The sequence below is a fragment of the Barbus barbus genome, assembly GCF_936440315.1.
Source record: "Barbus barbus genome assembly, chromosome: 43".
In the NCBI taxonomy this organism is placed as follows: domain Eukaryota; kingdom Metazoa; phylum Chordata; class Actinopteri; order Cypriniformes; family Cyprinidae; genus Barbus; species Barbus barbus.
In genome coordinates this window covers 9,196,935-9,219,100 of record NC_136721.1, presented here as the reverse complement: position 1 = coordinate 9,219,100, position 22,166 = coordinate 9,196,935, and the positions used below count along the sequence as shown (strand labels likewise).

Here is a 22,166-nt window from a genome sequence, read left to right as displayed (position 1 = left end):
AGATAGGTCTGCAACGGATTCACAAAGAAAGACTACTTTTTCCCAGGAGAAACTTTTTCATGATTTTTCTTTCTCACAGATTGTCAAGGGAGTTTGTGCACAAAAACTTACTCTACAGGAACTGTATTGAAAAGCGGTAGAGAGCAACCACAGCATGCCTAAGCTACATTTCTATTTCGTCAGCAGAAAATGGGTGCTTGCTCATGCCCATCGTCATGGTTGCCAAAATATTACCATGCAGTTTTTAGTTTGTTGCTCTGGTGTTCTGGGTTGTTGCTAGATGGATTTTAGGGATATTCTGGATGGTAACTCTCTACGACATGATCTCTATGATCTATCTATCTGTAAGGCCTATAAACCCTCAGTCTCCATGACCTTTTAAACCTTTTCCCCCAAACTTTAAACAAGGCTTTGTCAAGTCAACATTCAAAGTTACTCTTGACAAACTTTGCTTTTCTAATTTAAAGTTATGTGAATTCCTTTGAATTTCAATTCAATTTCATTACCTTACATTCAAATCTGAATTGCAACTATGCATCCTGTTTGCTACCTAATTTCAAATTCAGGAACCAAACTGGAAACTAAACAGAACTCTCAATTCAGTTCTGAATGGCGCAAAACCCTGCATTCAACTTAGCAGAACATTCTTCTTGGCTGCCTCAGATGCCACAAAGACTACTTTGTGAGTCTGACCTGCTTCTTCTATGTCTGGGCAAAGGGCAAAAGTCACAAGTCAGGAGTAAGCAGAAGGTCAGCTATCCACCTGCACTACAAATCCCAGTCTTGCCATCTGGAAGGAAACATGGTTTTAATTTACTTCCAGGTCAAGGGGTTCTTGTCCCATGAGAGCTTTAATGGATTCCAAAGGGTCATACTCTTCCTGCTTCAATGTGGTTGAAAAAACGTTAATTTGGCTCTTACATCCACACAAAAAGAGGAACATGGCCCATGGGAGAGGCTGTTTTCCTTTTCCTGACTGCTCATGTCACCACTCTCAATGATTTGGTTCATTTTTCTACTGTCAGGCTGATGGCGTAAAGCAAAAACAGTGTAGCGCATACAACACATGTTCTTAACATAAAGAAAGAGAGCAGCCAAAGCACATGTTTCTAATTGTGCTGAATGGTCATGAGGTATGGTGGAAAAGAAGCATAGGGAGCCAAATGATTTAAATGATAGTTCAAGTAGATATAGATAGAAAAGTGGTGCGATCTGCACTGGCGAATTCCTGATTTGTCAAGGCTCACAGTTTTTCCCCGTGGATGCGGAGAAAACTGGCTTGGTGGACACAGGGGTACAGTGATGGATACCAGACTGAGGTTGTAATTGGAATTAGTTGAACAGATAAAGATTTTATGTCTATCAAAACAGTAATGTAACACTGCTAGCAACCCTGCCATCTGGAAGGAAATGGCTATATAATTGACTTCCAGGTCAAGGGGCATCCTCAGATCAGTGCAATCTCTGTAAGCTAAGATTTCTGACTGAGCATAATATTAGATGTTTGTGACACTCACCCTGGGACCCATGTCTCCCTGGTCACCCTGTGGAGAGAGCAACTCTTAGCTTATACTCCTGAATAAGTGTCTTTGAATCAACTGTCATTATGCCTTGATGGCTCCATAAACTGCACATTTATCATGCTAGAATGTATTGTGGGGTGAATTTACCTTATCTCCTTTTGGTCCCGGCATTCCCTGGCAACAGATTAAAAGTGACAGATTAAAAATTTATTTTATTAAAACAAGCTATTTCCATTGCAAACCACAAGTCACACCTCTTACACCCTCAGAAATGACTGGCAGATGTTTTAGTGGTAGAATCTTGAGTGTTTGAATGAATGATTGAGTAAATGAAAACCAATACATCACAAAATACGAAAAGAAAGATATAGAAAAGTAAAAATAAAACAATGTTATGACATTCCATTCCTGATGACAGTAAAGATTCCTGCATATAATTTTACACAAGAGCTCTTATTTCATGAGTGGACAGCTGGTTTGAGGGAACGGATGATTTTACTCTGCTCAGTGGTCCACGCAGGAAACTTTGCTCAAGACCACAAAAACAACAAGACGCATTCTGATTATCACAGTTCCATCGTACTCTGTGGTGTTGTGTTCACTGCAACTCTTCGAACGCTGTAATTTTGTGTGCTGTTTCATAAGTATGAGCTTCATCACAGTAAACAGTGCAGTGGTGTTGTGGTATTTTTCAAAGAATGTTAAACATGAGAGTCTTGCCCCAAGTGCTCTTAAAGTTGACTTGAGATCAAAACATGGATTTGTAGGTTACAAAATGGTACAGCAGGAATCTGGGAAGTGTTTTGTCACTTAATATTTTTGAAGTGGACTGGAGTTTTATTGTTATAGATTGCCTTGATATGACATAACATATGGACCAGAATGGAGGATGTTATTGTTGGACCCAACAATGGTGCCACTGGACAAATCACTTGATTTCATCCTCTGATGCTTTGATTGTGATGGAGAAGCTACACTAGAATACTGACTTCAACACACAGATTGAGAACATTTGTATAAGATTGAGATGTACATCTCTCCTGTTACATAAAGATGTTTATGCGGATCTTCTTGTTGATATGTGCCCAGTCAAAAACACACCCCTTTTTCTTTAATCTTCAATGGTCCTTCAAGTAAACACTCAACTTAAGAGCCTTTCCACTTTTAGCAAGAAAACATCCATCCTCTTGAGCGTGATTTTAAACCGGTGACTCTAAACTTTGACGTAACTGACAAAAGCTGTTGGTGTTCCACTGATGTGCTTCACCCAACTTGTATGCAGTTCTGAGCAATTAATTACTCCAATGTTTACCCTTCAAATGGGTTTTAAAAGAGGCATCGACCACTTCATTTCTCCCGCACAGTGACACTGAGGCCCTGCTGGCCTCCCCCATGTAAACATATATGAGTATAAGACCAGAGACATGGATAAGGTTGCACCAGCCATTTTTACTGAATTTGGGACATAAGGTGCAGAATTGGGTTCTTCGTAACTGCTAGTAAGTTTGTAACTAACTCTGTACTCCACCCTAAAATTTAAATTCTCTCATCATTTACTTATCTTCATGTTGTTCCAAAACTGTAGGACATTTTTTTCAATACATTTGAAATCAGTGGGCTCCATTGTTTTTTGGTTTCCAAAGTTCTTAAACGATGTCTTGTTGGTTTGGAACAGCATGTGGATGAGTAAATGATGCCAATATTCTAATTTTTGGTTGTAGTATCCCTTTAATTTAGCTTGTATAAATTGTTCTTAACTCTAGTACTCGCAAGACCTCTCTAATATGTAGTCGCAAAAAATGATGTTTACCATTATTGATCCAATGAGCAGCATTCAATGTAAGGTTAAATTTCAGTTAAGTTTAATATGTAGTTGCGCATAATTTGTAACTTAGTGCCGATTTTCACCACAACTATGCTTTTTTAATTGCACACAGCTTGTGCAACTGGCCCCTGGAGTAACCTGAGGAATAAGATCTAAACACTACTTTCCAGCATCACACTCTAATGAATGAGGTGATGGAATGAAGTTTATCTGTCCTGTACAAGTTTACCTGTGTTTATACCAGATGTTGCTGTTATGACTTTGTTAGAAATATAATATGTATTACAAACTGGCCCAAGACAGAATTACACAACACACAATAATACAGTCATTTTCAGATTGAAATGGTGAAAAAAACCTACCTGACTGCCGTTTGGACCTGGAGGTCCCTATAAGAAGAGAAATTATTATTAGAAATGATTATATTTTTTTTTACAGAATAATGAGCAGTGCGTTACACTCTTAAAAATAAAGGTGCTACACTATGCCATAGAAGAACCTTTTTGTCTAAATGGTTCCATAAAGAACCTTTAACATCTGAAGAACCTTTCTGTTTCACAAAAGGTTCTTTGTGGTGAAAGAGGTTCTTCAGATTATAAAAAGGTAAGAAAGAGATGCTTTGACTGAATGGTTCTTTGTGGATCCAAAAATGGTTCGTCTATGACATCGGTTGAAGAACCTTTTGAAGCACCTTTATTTTTAAGAGTGTACTGTGCAGCAATAAATATACATCCCTACAGATAACTGGAGTTTAACCAGTGATGATGTACTTACAGGTTTACCATCCATACCCATCGGACCCTGAGAGGGATAGAAACAGAAAAAGACTTTTTAGATTTTTTATAGAAAAGAGTTTTAGAAAGAGTTTTTATAGTTATTTCAGGGCAATCATATACATTAGATTTTAATTTTAGATTTTGATCAATTCTTCCCTATAGGGACAGGCATCTGAGTAAAATGGCTATTTGAAAAAGGCGAGTGGAACTCAAACCCAGGTTGCTGTCATGCGAGGCGGGCACACTAACAAGGACGCTAAAGACCACAATCTCTAGCATCAGTCATTGGTGCACCTCTTGAGATCAGGGGAGACTCTGTTACACTCACCCCACTAAACCTCACTCCCATCCGGGTCATGGCACCAATGTAACCACTCAGGTCTTAATTGCTTTACCAGCTGACCTCCATTACACTTGGTCTTGTACATTGGATGTTAATTGGATGGAGGCAGATTTACTTTAATACTTTACAAGAGAGAAGTTTGTTGTGTTACTGGAAGATTGAGTTTTGACATTTTGATTAAAAAATTATAAGGTCAAAAAAATTAACATGCATATATTAATTGTTCGTAATAAAATCAATACCATACACTTTAGCTTTGATGGACTCCAAAAATATGATATTTTTGTAGTAATAATTTAGTGGTCCCCTGTTATAAATAATTAGAGGAAGGAAAGGTTTAGTACATAATCACTGGCTTCAGTAAACTCAGACTAAAAGACAGGAAGTCGCTGTCCACGGCACTGAAGGTGCTGAAAGGGGTCTGTGGTCTCTAAGTCTCTGCTCTGTGAAAAAATATAAGCCAACATGCTTAACTAAATGAAATGTGAACACTTTCTGATTGGAAAACCTTTAGAACAAAGGGTCATAATAAATGTAAAACAGGCAGGGTAGATCTAAATGCAACATCTATTAAAACAATGTGTCAACATAATGTTGTATACACATTGTTAAATTAGACTAAAAACAAATAAAGTGATATTTCTGATCATTCTCTGACTTGAACTTGAATTCTTGAATTCTGTCTTAGTTCTGAACAACATAGTCAGGAAACAGACAACAGAGCTGTCTGTCTTGATCTGGTAGTATGTGCTTGTACTTTCACAACGGACAAGTGACAAGAAAGCACACAGGGGTTGCACATGTCAGTCTATTTATCATGATGTAGAAGAAATGATAAATGAAAATGAAAGGATGACTTGTGTAGTGATAGTTCTGAGTGCAGATGGAAATCCGGTAAGGGCCACATGTGGTGCAGTCCTGCGCACGGTTCAGTTTGGAGCAGCTCTCTTGTTATGCTTGGAGAGACTTCACACAGGACTATATTTCCCAGTTGATCTTTATGCGGAGTGGAGGCTGCCAATGCATGCAACTAATCGCATCTGGATCGCGATGGCCTGTCAGGGAGGCTTCACGCAACTAATGCCTCTTTTAAAAGCAAAGCTATTGGAAAGAACAAAATCTCTTTGTTCTTTAAGAGTTGTGTAGGAGTATAGGTAAAAAATTTCAATAATAACTTTTTTTTAATAATAACCGAAAATAATAACTCTATTGAAATAAGAAGCTTATCCAATATTGATAAATGTAACTATTTTTTTTCTGAGGTTTAAGGTTCATGTTTAATAGGCAGATTATACATACAGATGGATTGTATGCCTGTGTAATACGTTTTATATGCATACAGTTATCTGTACCATTATATATACCATTTGAAAAAAGTACATTGATGTAATTTGACTTGTTTAACTCCCTCAGAACAATTTTATCACTTGATTTACTCAAAATTTAAGCACAAAGAAATAAGAGATCTGGGGTATGTTTCCTGTACAACGACGTAACTTGCTAATTAACAACCATAGTACGATTCAACATTCCAGAAACAAACTAGCTAGTCACAACTTTGTCGCACATACAACATTTAAACCTTGTTAGTTAGAAATGCTGTTAATGATGGTTTATTGCTGTTAATGGCATTGTATCTGAGGACTACTTCGCTATGTTTGTTCTCTGTTATTTTGCTTTATTTTGCAGGTTTGCTTTTTCACTCAGGGATTCCCCTTTGGTACCAGATTAGGTATGCACATGCAAACTCTTTAAAAACTATAAAAATTGTCTTAATTTTTTAGCAATAATTTCTAATATATCCAGCAGGTGGTGCACTATGACACTTAACACTGCCTATCAGCTGAGGTTTACACGAGACCCCAAGTCCTGTGTGAGTTTGTGGTTAAAGCAGATGTGATCAGATGATCAGTGAGTGTATAACTGGAGTGACAATTACCGGGTAGCCATCTCGTCCTGGAGGGCCCTGTTAGGATTTAATGAAGAAAAAGAAACAGTACAATTAACACATTATATCTGAATTAAAAAAAGGCTGAAGTTTGCTTACGTCCCAAACCCCCCAAATATGCACAAGAATGAACTTTGTTAAAGTGTTCCATACTGCATTGTTGCCATTGTCTTTAATAGTCCATTTGCAATACATAAACACAGCTTATGTGACAAACAGCTCATAAAAATGGAACGTGTTTGGGGCAACCATGCATGTTTACACTCTCTTCTCCTTTATTTTTGTGGGTTTCTGCTCATGTTGAGAAATGTGATGCAACCACAGCAATAAAAGCTGTTGCGCTGCTGCGTTGTTACTATAAGGAGGTTTGTACACATACATTTCAACATGTACTAGTGTTTACTATGCATTCTGTGTGAAGGCACAAAAAGATTTGAATCAGCTGTTGGATTTTTTTTAAAAGCATGCCTGGTTATTACGATACAGGCGGTCAGGATGGATGCCAGACGGTGAAAAATGGAGTGCGATCAATTCAGAAACTGTCTCCTGGAGCATATATTCTCCATTTCATCTTATCTCACCTCAGTTGTAGTCTATATCAAGGTTGCAAAGCCAACACGGCATGCCATGTGGTATCTGCCCACCTCCAGACCAACTCACATTTGTTTTGAATTAAAGCAGTGATAACGGAGTACTTACTGGAATTCCTGAAACACAAAGAAAAACAAACAGTTGTATGTAACAGTCACAACTATTTGTTGCACTGAAGAGTAATCATGTGCAGAATATTAATGATATAATAATAAATTATACAATGATTAATATGCTGTCTCACTTCTGTCAACGTAAGGAATTAAAGTCATGTCCATGCATATGTTTAGATGCCAGAATCGATTAGGTCAGTGTGTACAGTACATAAAAACACAGCATTCCAGTATCTGCACAAGAAGAGACCTGGTTCTGGCTCATAGTATTGATGGTGGCACAGATAAAAATGGACCCTTGTTTCTTTTCCACTTTTGAATAACTCCAGATTTGGCAAACGTCTGTGTGCGATAAAGGATAAAGTAATAGGTGGAACACCTCTGAGTAGTGCCAAAAGGAAAGAGAAACCTGAAGTGTAGGGCTTAACATTTAGGTATTTGAATGGACCACCAAAAAATAGAAAAATTAACTTCACTACATATGAAAGAAAAATATTGTACTTTTCACTGCACTACATTTCCATCAAGAAAGCCGTTACTATGTTGCAGCTTTGAAAATCAGTGGGTGATTTTTTTTCTTCTCTAAAATTTTTTGACAGCATATCAGTAATCACTCTTGTAGGGTTAACGTGAAGTGATTTCCCAGTATTTTTTGAGCACAGACTAGTTGCAAATGTAACATGTATTTACAACAATTAATAAGTTAATATTTTGGTATATATAAGAACAATATTGTCTGATTTTGCAAAATTGTGTAAATGAAAATATTACCTATAAAGCCACAGAACTACCACTTTTAACTTAGTGCTATTACTTACAAAATCATTAATCAGTTTCTTGTTAGTTAATAGTAGGTACTAGAATGTAATTTTTTTTAATAATATAAAGAACAGCCTTGAACAAAGTGATTGTGATTATTTTATTTTAGGTGGAGGCTGGAATTGTACTGTTGATTTTAACATTGATAGGCTTAGTGAAGAGGCTCATTTACAATCTAGTAAAAATCTGAAAAAATATTATTACTTCATTTTGGTTTAATAGATGCATGGGGAATTAAATTTCCAAATGTAAAACAATATACATGGGTGAAGGTTATGGATGGAAGATTGAGTGCAGCCAGATTAGATAGATTTTATTTATCAGGGCTTAGATCTAAATTAATTGATAGCTCTATTAGACCAGTTGGTTTCTCTGATCATCATCTTATTATTGTGACTCTTCTTTTAAAGCAAAAATGTTATAGATCTCAGTGGCATTTTATTAACAAACTACTTCAAGATGATGTTTTTTGTGAGAACTTTAAGATTTTTTGGGATAAGTGGGAAGTAAAAAAAAAAGTTCATTTGAGTCGTTAAACCAGTGGTGGGAAATTGTGAAGGCTCAAATTAGATTTGTTTGTCAACAATATACCTCTTTTTCTTCTGTTATGTTAAAACAGGCCATAGAGGAGGTTGAGCATTGAAAATAACTTCTTAAATGGTGAGGAGACTGGGAACAATAATGAACTGCATACAAAAAGGTTGGAGCTGAGGTCCTTGTTGCAAGAAAAAGTGAAAGGAGCGCTTGTGAGGTCACGATATATTCAATTAAAAGATATGGATGCCTCAAGTACTTTCTTTTTCAACTTGGAGCCTTCTGGAACCTTCTGTCAAAGATCAGCACATGTCATGTCTAAAATGTTCAGATGGTCATGTAACAACCAAGGTTATAATCGTTAACGAAAACGAACGAAAAAACGAAAACTAGGTGGGAAAAAACATTGTCGTTAACTGAAATAAAAATAAAAACGAGGCATTACAAAAAAACGATAACTAACTAAAACTGTAATGTGTGTTTGGCAAAACTAACTAAAATAAAATAAAATTATAGAGTAAATGTCCTTAGTTTTCGTCTTTGTCAAGGTCTTTAATTTTTTAACGCTATTTAGAACATTCAGCGTATTCGTTCAGCTGCATTTCCTTTCCCTGCTCTCCCTCCGCCTCTCTGTCACTCATGTGTCTCTCACATGCGCGCGCGCGCGCGCACACACACACACACAGCCCCTCCCCTCCGTGCACACCGCGTCTCCATGAGAACGAGTTCGTTTGACGTTGAAAGTTCGCGAAAGGTTGGTATCTCCATCTCTTGAACACCTTCAATCAAACATTAAAAAGTGATACAAAAATATTTTAAATTCTGAATATAATTTTGTCAGTGTGTTAATGTTGACCCGAGAAGCGATTATGCCTTCTTTAGAAAGTTAACTAGTCGTAAGTTTGAGGTAAAATGCACTTTTTGGTTGTGGTTGTCGATGTCAAAACACTATATAAGCTGTGATTCAAATATAAAATAATGTTATGTAATTTTTTTACTTTTACACTGAATGTTTGCTGCTTCAATCCAGATGAGTAGGCTATTGACTGTAGGCTATAGGGTAAATTTAGTATAGGGTGTGAAAATTGTACAGCTGTGGTATTTGTAGGGTGTGAATTCTAGAACATGTGTAGATTTTTGGTACGGCGTGTGGATTTTGTAAGAGGTATTCTTACACATGCTCACATACTCTCGCACACACACACACTCAAGCAACACACATACACACACACTCTTGCTCACTCGCACACACACACACACACTCTTGCTCACTCGCGATCGCACGCGCAAACACTCACACATGCTCACACACTCTCGCACACACACACACACACTCTTGCTCACTCGCACACACACACACACACACACACTCTTGCTCACTCGCGATCGCACGCGCAAACACTCACACATGCTCACTCACTCGTGCACACACACACACATACATATATACACACACACACACACACACACACTCTTGCTCACTCGCGATCGCACGCGCAAACACTCACACATGCTCACACACTCTCGCACACACACACACACACACACTCTTGCTCACTCGCACACACACACACACACACACACACACACACTCTTGCTCACTCGCGATCGCACGCGCAAACACTCACACATGCTCACTCACTCGTGCACACACACACACACACACACATACATATACACACACACACACACACACACACACACACACACACTCTTGCTCACTCGCGCACACGTACGTCACTTACACATTTTGCACTTACTGCGGAGACGGTTTACATACATATTTGTGCCCATATGTACATTTTATGTACTGGTGTTATTGTTGAATAAATATTTTATAAAATTGTATGATGGTTTTGTTGAGTTATTATTACACAATACTTTTTCTGACCTTTTTGAATCTTGCCCCTGACAAATAACCCAAATTAGAAAAAAAGACTAAAACTAACACTAAAACTAATAAAAACTAAACTAAAACTAAGCATTTTCAAAAAAATAAAAACTAAACTAAACTAGCAAACTCACTTTAAAAACTAATTAAAACTAAACTGAATTTGAAAACAAAAAGTCAAAACGAAATAAAAATAAAAACTAATGAAAAATGCAAAACTATAATAACCCTGGTAACAACAGATGGAGTGGAAATGAGGAGATGCGCTATGGAATTCTATACCAAGTAGTATGACAAGGACCAATGTGATGAGCAATGTGTTCAGGATATTTTAGAAGGTCTTCCTCAGCTTTGTGAAGCAGAACAAGCTGAGCTGGATAAGGAATTAAGTTTGGAAGAACTCACTATTGCTGTTAATCAACTGGCATCTGGACGTGCACCTGGAATAGATGGACTCATATTGACTTTTATAAACATTTTTGGGCAGTTATTGGACCTGATTTGCATGAGGTTTTAATGAGCTCGTATGACGACAATGTACTCCCGGCCTCCTGTAGAAGGGCTGTTCTAACATTACTTCCTAAAAAGGGAGATTTAACAGAACTTAAGAATTGGAGACCTGTTGCTCTTTTGTGTACCGACTATAAAGTACTCTCTATAACCTTGTCTAATAGGTTAAAGCCTTATATAGGTTTACTTGTACATATGGATCAGACCTATTGCATTCCAGACGGGACTATAATGGATAATTTGTTTTTAATGAGAGATGTGATGGATGTGTGCAATGTGTATGATCAAAGTGTTGGAATTTTATCCCTATATCAAGAGAAAGCCTTCGATAGAACAGATCATGATTTTTTGTTTTCTGTGTTCATTTCACTGCTGGTTATACTCTGTATAATTGTGTATGTGACAAATAAAAATCTTGAATCTTGAATCTTGTTCAAAGCTTTTGGTTTTGGAGGAAAGTTTATAGCATGGGTGAGCCTTCTTTATAGTAATGCTTCTTGTATGGTCAAGGTGGGAGGGGGCCTTAGTCGACCAATACCAGTAAAAAGGGGAATAAGGCAAGGCTGCCCTATTTCTGGACAGCTTTATTCATTATCTGTTGAACCTCTTTTGTGTTTTTTAAGAAAGAATTTGACTGGTTTTAGTTTACCAGACTGTATATTTTTGTTAAAAATTAAAAAGATATATATACAATTATAAAGGCTTTGAAGTGTTATGAGAAGGCTTCTTCATCAAAGGTTAATTGGGATAAAAGTGAGGCTTTAAAAGTGGGACAGTGGAGAGAGGAAAAGATACCTTGTTTACCTGGTGGTTTGAAGTGGGGAATTAATGGGATAAGAATTTTGGGTGTTTTCCTTGGCACAAAACAATTCCAAGAAAAGAACTGGGAAGGGGTAACGGAGAAGGTATGTGCAAAAATTTCTAAATGGAGATGGTTGCTTCCTCAGATGTCATATAGAGGACGTGTCTTAGTAATCAATAATTTGGTTGCTTCTATACTTTGGCATAAAGTTATGGTTTTAATTCCACCAAAGGCACTGATTACAAGTGTGCAGAAGATAATTCTGGATTTTTTTTTTTGGGTTAGGGTATCATTGGATTAGAGCTGCTGCCCTATATCTCCCACTTTGTGAGGGAGGCCAGGGACTTGTTGATTTATCTTCCCGAATAGGGGCCTTTAGACTAAAAACTGCACAAAGATTTTTGTATGGAAATGGATTGAGATGGCATGACACTGCAAAATTGCTTTTACAGAAGGTAGGGAGGTTATAGTAAGCATTTTTTTTTTGCTGAAGCTTGAAGAGGTAGGAGGTTGAAGAGGTTGAAGTCACAGGTTTAACATCATTTTATGATTCAGTCTTGCAGGCGTGGGAAATTTTGAAAGTATCTAGAGATCCCAGTGCTTTACCTGGTATGTGGATCTTTGAAGAACCACTTTTTTATTATGATTTCCTTTATGTAAAGTCTTTAAATTCTGCTAGCCTGCGCTCAGCACTGAGAGAGGCTGGTTGTACAAAGTTAGGCCATCTTGTAAAGGCTATGCATTCATCTCTTGTTGACTTAGGACAAGTGGCAAATATAAGATCTGAAAGATTGATGAAAATGATTGTGGTAGAAGTTTGTTGAAGATCATGATATGGTCAATCAGTGGGAGAATGTGTGTGAATTTATTTTCCCATGTCTTGATATCTCTCTAACTGTGAGTGAGCAGGTTGGTTTAGAAGATGGTTTTCTTTCATTTACAAATTTAAATCTGGGTTCCTTTGAAGAGTTGGGTAAGGAGGAGGCTTATATACTGTGTGAAAGTACTCCATAGCAGATCTTTTGAAGGAATGAAAACATCAAAGTGGTTTGACTTTTTTGGTCCTAATCAGCCAGTGTAAGTTCGTTGGCGATCTTTGTATAAGATGCCTATTGATAAACGGACAGGAGATCTTCAATGGAGAATAGTCCATGGGGCTATAGCTACTAATAAACATGTAGCCCATTTAGATTCTACTCAAGGAGTGGAATGTCTGTTTTGTATTCAAGATGAAACTTTGGTGCATTTGTTTTGTGGTTGTGGTAGACTGGGGGTGTTATTCAATTTGTTAAAACAGCGGTGTTTAAATTTAGAGGAATGTTTTTCTTTTGCTTTATTTTTGGACCAAGGTATTCTGTCAAGAAAAAAACAAAAGTATTTTTTGATTAATTTTGTTTTTGGAATAACTAAACTCTATATGGATTTCCAGAAAAAAATCAAATTCAGAACAAAGGGTCAAAAGAGGTTTATGAGGTTTTTCTGGGATTGTTAGAAGCTCGCCTCAGAATTTAGTATGTTTATTATAAATTAATCAACAATTTACAGATTTTTGTTGAAAAATGGTCTGTTGGAAATGTTCTTTGTGTTGTTGATAGTGATGGAGAGTTGGTTTTATCTTTTTAATAATTTGAAGATTGTGTAATGATGATGTAATGGTGATATTTATAAATGGTTAAATATGGAATAAAAGTACATTTTCAATCTATCAATCTCTCTCTCTCTCTCTCTCTCTCTCTCTCTCTCTCTCTCTCTCTGACACACTCGCTCTCTCTCTCCGCGTTCGCTTCACTTGTCGAGCCCAGCGCCTCATAATCACACAATCCCTGCGTTCCAATGTGCATACTGTCCACCCTATCTGCCCTATATAGTATTGAAAATTACTAATATCACACAGAATTTAGGATGGATAGTGTGCACATTGGGACGCAGGCAATGATTAACTTCCGCGCTGCGATGATGGCAAGAAGTTGGGGTCAAACCTTATCAAATGATTAATTTGCGTAAAAAAATATTAACGCATTAAAATTTTTAGATTAATCGCATGGGTTAACGCGTTAACATTGACAGCCCTAATTTTTACATTGTAATCATTTGACCTGAATCACTGAACTCATTTAGAGCCTAAACCTAAAAGAGTTAGATTTACCTTGTTGATTAACAGCCCTGTGATTCTACAGTATCCACTAATTAAATTTTGTAATTTAACATTTTTTACTTAATTATGCTGAATATTATATAAATTACAACTACAAAACAAACACTATGAAAACATACATCGAAATGGCATATAGTGCAAAATATTTGATGCTTCTAAGACCCCTAAGTCATTTTCAAAATTTTGACAAAACGTCATCTACGTTAGCTAGCTGGCACATTTGAATTTGAATCAGCCGAATTCAAAACAATAATGCTCATTACTACATCTCACATGCGTCTTGTCTTTAGTTTCAAAAGAGATGAAATTTGCTTCTCAAATCCCAGGTTGACTAAAGTTGCCAAAATACCAAAGTCTGCAATCTAAAGATGCAGATTTCCATATTACCTCATGCTTTACTCAATAAATTATCTCAGCAGCTCATTTAATATCTCTGTACTCTTGCTATATGTCAACAATTGTCTCATTTGTTTCAAGTTTTATTTCTGCAAAGGAATTTTATGAGAAACATCTGAGACAAAGTTGATACTAAAATGACACATAGCTGAGAGAGTTGTAAAAAGAATAACAGTGTTTTCCTCTAGTTGAGCTTTGCACATAGTGGGAGGCTCTGCGTCAACATAGACATTTTGCACTTAGAAGGCCAAAAGGTTTCAGAACTCTACAGAAATTCATGTTTAACAGTGCTTATTTGGTGCCGACTTAACAGATTCAACAGCATGCGCTGATTTGTGACTGCGTGTTTTGAGTTTGAGCTCCATCAAATTTATTCTTCATCGTCTATTTTCTATCTTAAAAACAATTTTATACACTCATTTTCATTTCTACCTGGTGGAGAAGCAGGCCCAGCTGAAAGAGCGGAGTGCCGCTCTGGAAACATCCCGGGCTGACGCTCACAAGTCTGGGGTAAGTATACAGCACGCTGCTAACACTCCCACCACCTCTACTCCGTGTGTTTCTCTGCACAGGCCCTGTGCACCCAGGACGCGATCTTCCCAGATGTCCTTCACTCTGGCGCCGGGTGACCCTGGGTGTACCAGCAGCGGAAGACGCGAGCCAGGCCCCGGGCGACGACCTCTCCCCCTCCGCCGCCTCCGGTCTTCGAGATCTCCACCCGGAACCGCTTCGCTCCCCTCCGCGAGATGGAACGCGACGCTGTGATCGTCGGAGACTCCATCGTCCGGCACGGCCGTGCTACGTTAGCTGAAGGTAAAGTGCACACTCACTGTTTTCCCGGTGCTCGTGTTCTCGATGTTTCTGCGCAGATACCCGCCATCCTGAAGGGCGACGAGAGCATCGGTGTTGTCGTGCTGCACGCGGGGGTTAACGCATCAAGCTGCGGCAGACGGAGACACTGAAGAGGGACTTCAGGAGCCTGATCGAGACGGTACGCAGCCCATCGCCTGCGATGACGATCATCGTGTCAGGACCGCTTCCCACATATCGACGAGGACACGAAAGGTTCAGTAGACTTTTTGCTTTAAACGAATGGATATCGTCATGGTGTAAAGAACAGAAACTGCTCTTTGTTAATAATTGGAATCTTTTCTGGAAGCATCCTAGGCTTTTCCGTGCTGATGGCCTGCACCCTAGCAGAGTCGGAGCGGAAGTCCCGTTGGACAACATCTCCAGGATGCTACGCTCCATATAACTAGTAAGCCAATTCTCAAATAACTGCTATGATGATGTTTGTTCTACCCACTTAAAAGACAGAAGTACTTGTCCAATCTATACAGACTATGTCTGTTCCCCGAATAGCGAGGTCAAAATATAAATTTAATGCAGGATCTAGAAAAAATCTGATCGTGATTAAACCAGAAAAATGCAAAATAAATGAACAAAAACTATTTTTAAAGCTTGTGCTCCTAAACATTAGATCACTCGCACCCAAAGCAGTTATTGTAAATGAAATGATCACAGATAATAATTTTGATGTACTCTGCCTGATTGAAACCTGGCTTAAACCAAATGAATATTTTGGTCTAAATGAGTCTACTCCACCAAGCTACTGTTATAAACATGAGCCCCGTCAGACTGGCCGTGGCGGCAGTGTTGCAACAATATATAGTGATATTCTCAATGTTACTCAGAAAACAGGTTACAGGAGGTTTAACTCATTCTAAATACTTCTGCATAATTTTACACTGTTAGATATGCAAAAGAAATCTCTCCTATCTCTTGCTCTGGCTACTGTGTATAGACCGCCAGGGCCATATACAGATTTCCTAAAAGAATTTGCATATTTCCTCTCAGATCTATTGGTTAATGTTGATAAAGTGCTAATTGTCGGAGATTTTAACATTCACGTTGATAATACAAATGATGCGTTAGGACTTGCATTTACTGACCTAATAAACTCTTTTGGAGTCAAGCAAAATGTCACCGGGCCTACTCATCGTTTTAATCATACGCTAGATTTAATTATATCGCATGGAATTGATCTTACCGATATAGATATCGTAACTCAAAGTGATGTTACTGATAATTTCCTTGTATCGTGCATGCTGTGTATTACTGATATTAATTATATGGCTCCGCGTTATCGTCCAGGCAGAACTATTGTTCCAGCCACCAAAGATAGATTCACAAATAACCTGCCTGATTTATCTCAACTGCTCTGTGTACCCATAAATACACATGAACTAGACGAAATGACTAGCAAAATGGGCACTATCTTCTCTAATACATTAGAAGCTGTTGCCCCCCTCAAATGGAAAAAGGTTAGAGAAAAACGTACTGCGCCATGGTACAACAGTTATACCCATTCTCTCAAGAAAGAAACTCGTATTCTTGAGCACAGATGGAGAAAAACTAACTTGGAAGTTTTAAGAATTGCGTGGAAAAACAGTATGTCCAGCTATAGACAGGCTCTAAAAGCTGCCAGGGCAGAGCATATCCACAAACTCATAGATAATAACCAAAACAATCCAAGGTTCTTATTTAGCAGAGTGGCTAGATTAACAAATAAACACACGCCACCCGATCTAAATATTTCCTCACAGTTTAATAGTAATGACTTTATGAATTTCTTTACTGATAAAATAGATAACCTCAGAAATACAATAACAAATGTATATTCTGCTGCGTCTAGTATTTCAGCTTCATTCATTGCACCCAAAGAAAAACTGCAGTGCTTTACAACTACAGGACAGGAAGAGCTAAATAAACTTATCAGTGCATCTAAACCAAAAACATGTTTATTAGATCCTGTACCCAATACACTACTGAAAGATTTGTTACCTGTAGCAGAAGAACCGCTTCTCAATATTATTAACTCATCGTTATCTTTAGGTCACGTCCCAAAACCATTCAAGCTGGTGGTTATTAAGCCTCTTATTAAGAAACCACAACTAGATTCTAATGAACTGGCAAATTACAGACCCATTTCAAATCTTCCGTTTATGTCTAACATTTTAGAAAAAGTTGTGTCTGCTCAATTGTGCTCCTTCTTGCAAAAAAAATGATCTCTATGAAGAATTTCAGTCAGATTTCAGGCCTCACCATAGTACAGAAACTGCACTTGTTCAAATTACAAATGACTTGCTTCTTGCTTCAGACCAAGGCTGCATCTCATTGCTAGTATTACTTGATCTTAGTGCTGCGTTCGACACTATAGAACATGACATACTCATAGATCGATTACAAAACTATACGGGATTCAAGGGCAGGCTTTAAGATGGTTTAGGTCCTACCTGTCCGATCGCTACCACTTTGTTCATTTAAATGGGGAGTCATCTCAATTATCACCAGTAAAGTATGGAGTACCACAAGGATCTGTCCTAGGTCGTCTGCTATTTTCAATATACATGTTGCCCCTTGGTAATATTATTAGAAAATACGGGATTAGTTTTCATTGTTATGCTGATGATACTCAACTATATATCTCAACAAGGCCAGATGAAACTTCTAAACTATCTAAGCTAATAGATTGTGTAAAAAATGTAAAAGATTGGATGACCAATAATTTCATCCTATTAAATTCAGATAAGACAGAGATATTACTTATTGGACCAAAAAACAGTACACAAAATCTCTTTGATTACAATTTTCAACTAGACGGATGTACTGTTACGTCCTCTAAAGTAAAAAATCTGGGTGTTATATTAGACAGCAACTTGTCCTTTGAAAATTATATTTCCCATGTTACAAAAACAGCATTCTTCCATCTTAGAAGCATTGCCAAGCTTCGAAACATGCTACCTGTTTCTGATGCAGAAAAGCTAGTTCATGCATTCATGACCTCTAGACTGGACTATTGTAATGCACTGCTAGGTGGTTGTCCTGCATCTTCAATAAACAAGCTACAGATAGTCCAAAATGCAGCGGCTAGAGTTCTTACCAGGTCAAGAAAATATGATCATATTACCCCAATTTTACAGTCTGGCTACCTATTAAGCACTGGCTACCTATTAAGTTCCGTATCATTTACAAAATATTATTTCTTGCCTGTAAGGGCCTAAATGGTTTAGCTCCTGAGTACCTAACTTGTCTTCTACCACGCTACAATCCAACCCGCTCCCTAAGGTCGCAAAACTCTGGACTTTTGGTAGTACCTAGGAGCACTAAATTCCACTAAGTCCACTAAAGGAGGTAGAGCTTTTTCACATTTGGCTCCCAAACTCTGGAATAGACTTCCTGATAACGTTCGGTGTTCAGATACACTTTCTCTGTTTAAATCTACATTAAAGACACATCTATTTAGCCAAGCATTCACATAATGCATTTTATAATCTTGTACTGGAGTTATATCTGATCAAATGTACATTATTATTATTCTTTAGCTTGGGTTGAACAAATAATTTTTGCTTAGATGGAACAGCAGCTACGCTAATTATGTCTCTATTTGTTTCTCTGTTTCTGCCACGGGATTAACATCCCATGGTAACTAGGAATTACAGAACCTTCAGTCTGGATCCAACCCTTAAATGATCTGAGATAACCGAACACCTGAGAAAAGATGATGCCAACCCCTCAGAGGACCTCAGAGGATGCCAAAGCTCAAACAACATACAGAATTACCAAATTTTGCCATAAGTTAAATATATTAAGGTTCTGCAATATATAAATATATTGTGGAAACTTAATTTCCTGTAGAGCTGCTTTGCAACGATTTGTATTGTAAAAAGCGCTATACAAATAAACTTGAACTTGAATGAATTCAGGCAAGAGAGAAATCCAAAACATTCCAGGAGTGTGGGAATGATGCTGGTGTCCAAAGGAGCATTCTTGTGAAATAAGTTGTATGCGGTGGTCTGCAATCTACCATGATCAGTTTTGGTATATTGGCAAGTCACTTCAGCTATACAAAATCATGCGGTATAGACTGACAAAGCCGAATCATGCTCTCGAGGGAAAATGCAGGAGTTCATGGTGAAGTCAAGCTCTTGCAGTAACCCTTTATGGAGTGTCAAAAGCATCTCAAGTAGACATCTGGGTTGTTATTTCCTGTGCCGCACAGCTTCCCTCGCTCTTGATCAGCCCATGAACATAATGCACAAGACAGTCATTGGCATGTCTCTCCGCTCTACTGTCTGAAGGATGTGATAGTAGGAGTGGAATGTGACACTGAATGGATCTGGAGACACAAGCGGCACTGGGAGGATCCAGATATCTTCCCTGCACAGAATCAGAGAGCCAAGTAAACAAGCGATAACTCCTACAAATGACCGTGGTGATAAGAGTGCTTTCAATCACACGGCCACGAGGGAGATTTGATCCATCTCTGTCATGGTGAATAGAGGAAAGGAGATTCCCACTGTGTCAAGTTCAGGTCACCCAAAGCCCTGCGGCAGGAGAGCAGCTTTTTATGGACACCAGGCTGTGTGTTTTGGAGGTTGTCAGTCCTCATCAACCAGCCAAAGTCATCGCACACAGAACAAAGACAGTTCTTCTCATATGACAATGTGTTTGAATATCTGTGTGTACAGGTCCTTTTCAAAAAATTAGCATATTGTGATAAAGTTCATTATTTTCTGTAATGTACTGATAAACATTAGACTTTCATATATTTTAGATTCATTACAACACAACTGAAGTAGTTCAAGCCTTTTATTGTTTTAATATTGATGATTTTGGCATACAGCTCATGAAAACCCAAAATTCCTATCTCAAAAAATTAGCATATCATGAAAAGGTTCTCTAAACGAGCTATTAACCTAATCATCTGAATCAACTAATTAACTCTAAACGCCTGCAAAAGATTCCTGAGGCTTTTAAAAACTCCCTGCCTGGTTCATTACTCAAAACCGCAATCATGGGTAAGACTGCCGACCTGACTGCTGTCCAGAAGGCCATCATTGACACCCTCAAGCAAGAGGGTAAGACACAGAAAGAAATTTCTGAACGAATAGGCTGTTCCCAGAGTGCTGTATCAAGGCACCTCAGTGGGAAGTCTGTGGGAAGGAAAAAGTGTGGCAGAAAACGCAGCACAACGAGAAGAGGTGACCGGACCCTGAGGAAGATTGTGGAGAAGGACCGATTCCAGACCTTGGGGGACCTGCGGAAGCAGTGGACTGAGTCTGGAGTAGAAACATCCAGAGCCACCGTGTACAGGCGTGTGCAGGAAATGGGCTACAGGTGCCGCATTCCCCAGGTCAAGCCACTTTTGAACCAGAAACAGCGGCAGAAGCGCCTGACCTGGGCTACAGAGAAGCAGCACTGGACTGTTGCTCAGTGGTCAAAAGTACTTTTTTCGGATGAAAGCAAATTTTGCATGTCATTCGGAAATCAAGGTGCCAGAGTCTGGAGGAAGACTGGGGAGAGGGAAATGCCAAAATGCCTGAAGTCCAGTGTCAAGTACCCACAGTCAGTGATGCTGGTGTTGGTCCACTGTGTTTTATCAAGGACAGGGTCAATGCAGCTAGCTATCAGGAGATTTTGGAGCACTTCATGCTTCCATCTGCTGAAAAGCTTTATGGAGATGAAGATTTCATTTTTCAGCACGACCTGGCACCTGCTCACAGTGCCAAAACCACTGGTAAATGGTTTACTGACCATGGTATTACTGTGCTCAATTGGCCTGCCAACTCTCCTGACCTGAACCCCATAGAGAATCTGTGGGATATTGTGAAGAGAAAGTTGAGAGACGCAAGACCCAACACTCTGGATGAGCTTAAGGCCGCTATCGAAGCATCCTGGGCCTCCATAACACCTCAGCAGTGCCACGGGCTCATTGCCTCCATGCTACGCCGCATTGAAGCAGTCATTTCTGCAAAAGGATTCCCGACCAAGTATTGAGTGCATAACTGAACATAATTATTTGAAGGTTGACTTTTTTTGTATTAAAAACACTTTTCTTTTATTGGTCGGATGAAATATGCTAATTTTTTGAGATAGGAATTTTGGGTTTTCATGAGCTGTATGCCAAAATCATCAATATTAAAACAATAAAAGGCTTGAACTACTTCAGTTGTGTTGTAATGAATCTAAAATATATGAAAATCTAATGTTTCAGTACATTACAGAAAATAATGAACTTTATCACAATATGCTAATTTTTTGAAAAGGACCTGTATATGGAGCCTACATGGGGTCCGTTCTTGTTGTCATGCAGTTAGTGCATCATATCTGCTTTGAGATCACTTCCAGTCTCTGCATGCCGATCATGATGTGAGGAATTTGGTCCATTAGTACTCATCTTGCATGATAATATACGTGAACATGACAGTAAAACTGAAGATGAACATTGTGAGCCTGCCACCAAATGCACTGGACCATCAGAGTAGCAGCCCCACGGCAAAGAAAAACATCTCCCTTATTTACTGCCACCACCCACCCATTAATTAATCAGAACATAGGCCGTTACATTATACATACATTTTCCAGATACAGAACAATCCACTTTATTTTGCATCCGAGGGACTATAAAAGCTGTTTAATTGACCAGAGATAAGGAACAAATTCTATTCCAGTGATCCTGCTTCAGTGTGGAAAGGTATGAAAGATCACCAGTTACAAGTCACCATCCCCCTTTCAGAAAGAACAAAAGAAGGAAAGCACCAGGCCCAGACGTTTGTCACCAGCCTGCCTAAAAACTTGTGCTGATCAGCTGGCACCCATCTTCACACAGATCTTCAACAGATCACTGGAGCTGTGCGAAGTCCCCGCATGCTTCAAACGCTCCACCATCATCCCAAAGAAACCCAAAATTACTGGATTGAATGACTACAGACCTGTGGCTCTAACGTCTGTGGCCATGAAATCATTTGAAAGACTGGTTTTGGTTTATCTGAAGGACATCACTGGACCCTTACTGGACCCCCTGCAGTTTGCCTACAGAGCAAACAGGTCTGTGGATGATGCTGTCAATATGGGTCTACACTTCATGCTGCAGCATC

General features: G+C 38.6%; 1 pseudogene across 1 annotated transcript in view; it reads right to left on the bottom strand.

Moving 5' to 3' along the window:
• LOC306862130 overlaps positions 1-22,166 on the bottom strand; it is a 108,105-nt pseudogene that overhangs the window by 26,232 nt on the left and 59,707 nt on the right. The window contains exons 4-8 of the transcript in view: positions 6,407-6,433; positions 4,123-4,149; positions 3,711-3,737; positions 1,671-1,697; positions 1,518-1,544 (exon numbers count right to left, since the gene is read on the bottom strand). The product of the transcript in view is annotated as an uncharacterized misc_RNA (transcript). The remainder of the gene's footprint in view (positions 1-1,517; positions 1,545-1,670; positions 1,698-3,710; positions 3,738-4,122; positions 4,150-6,406; positions 6,434-22,166) is intronic.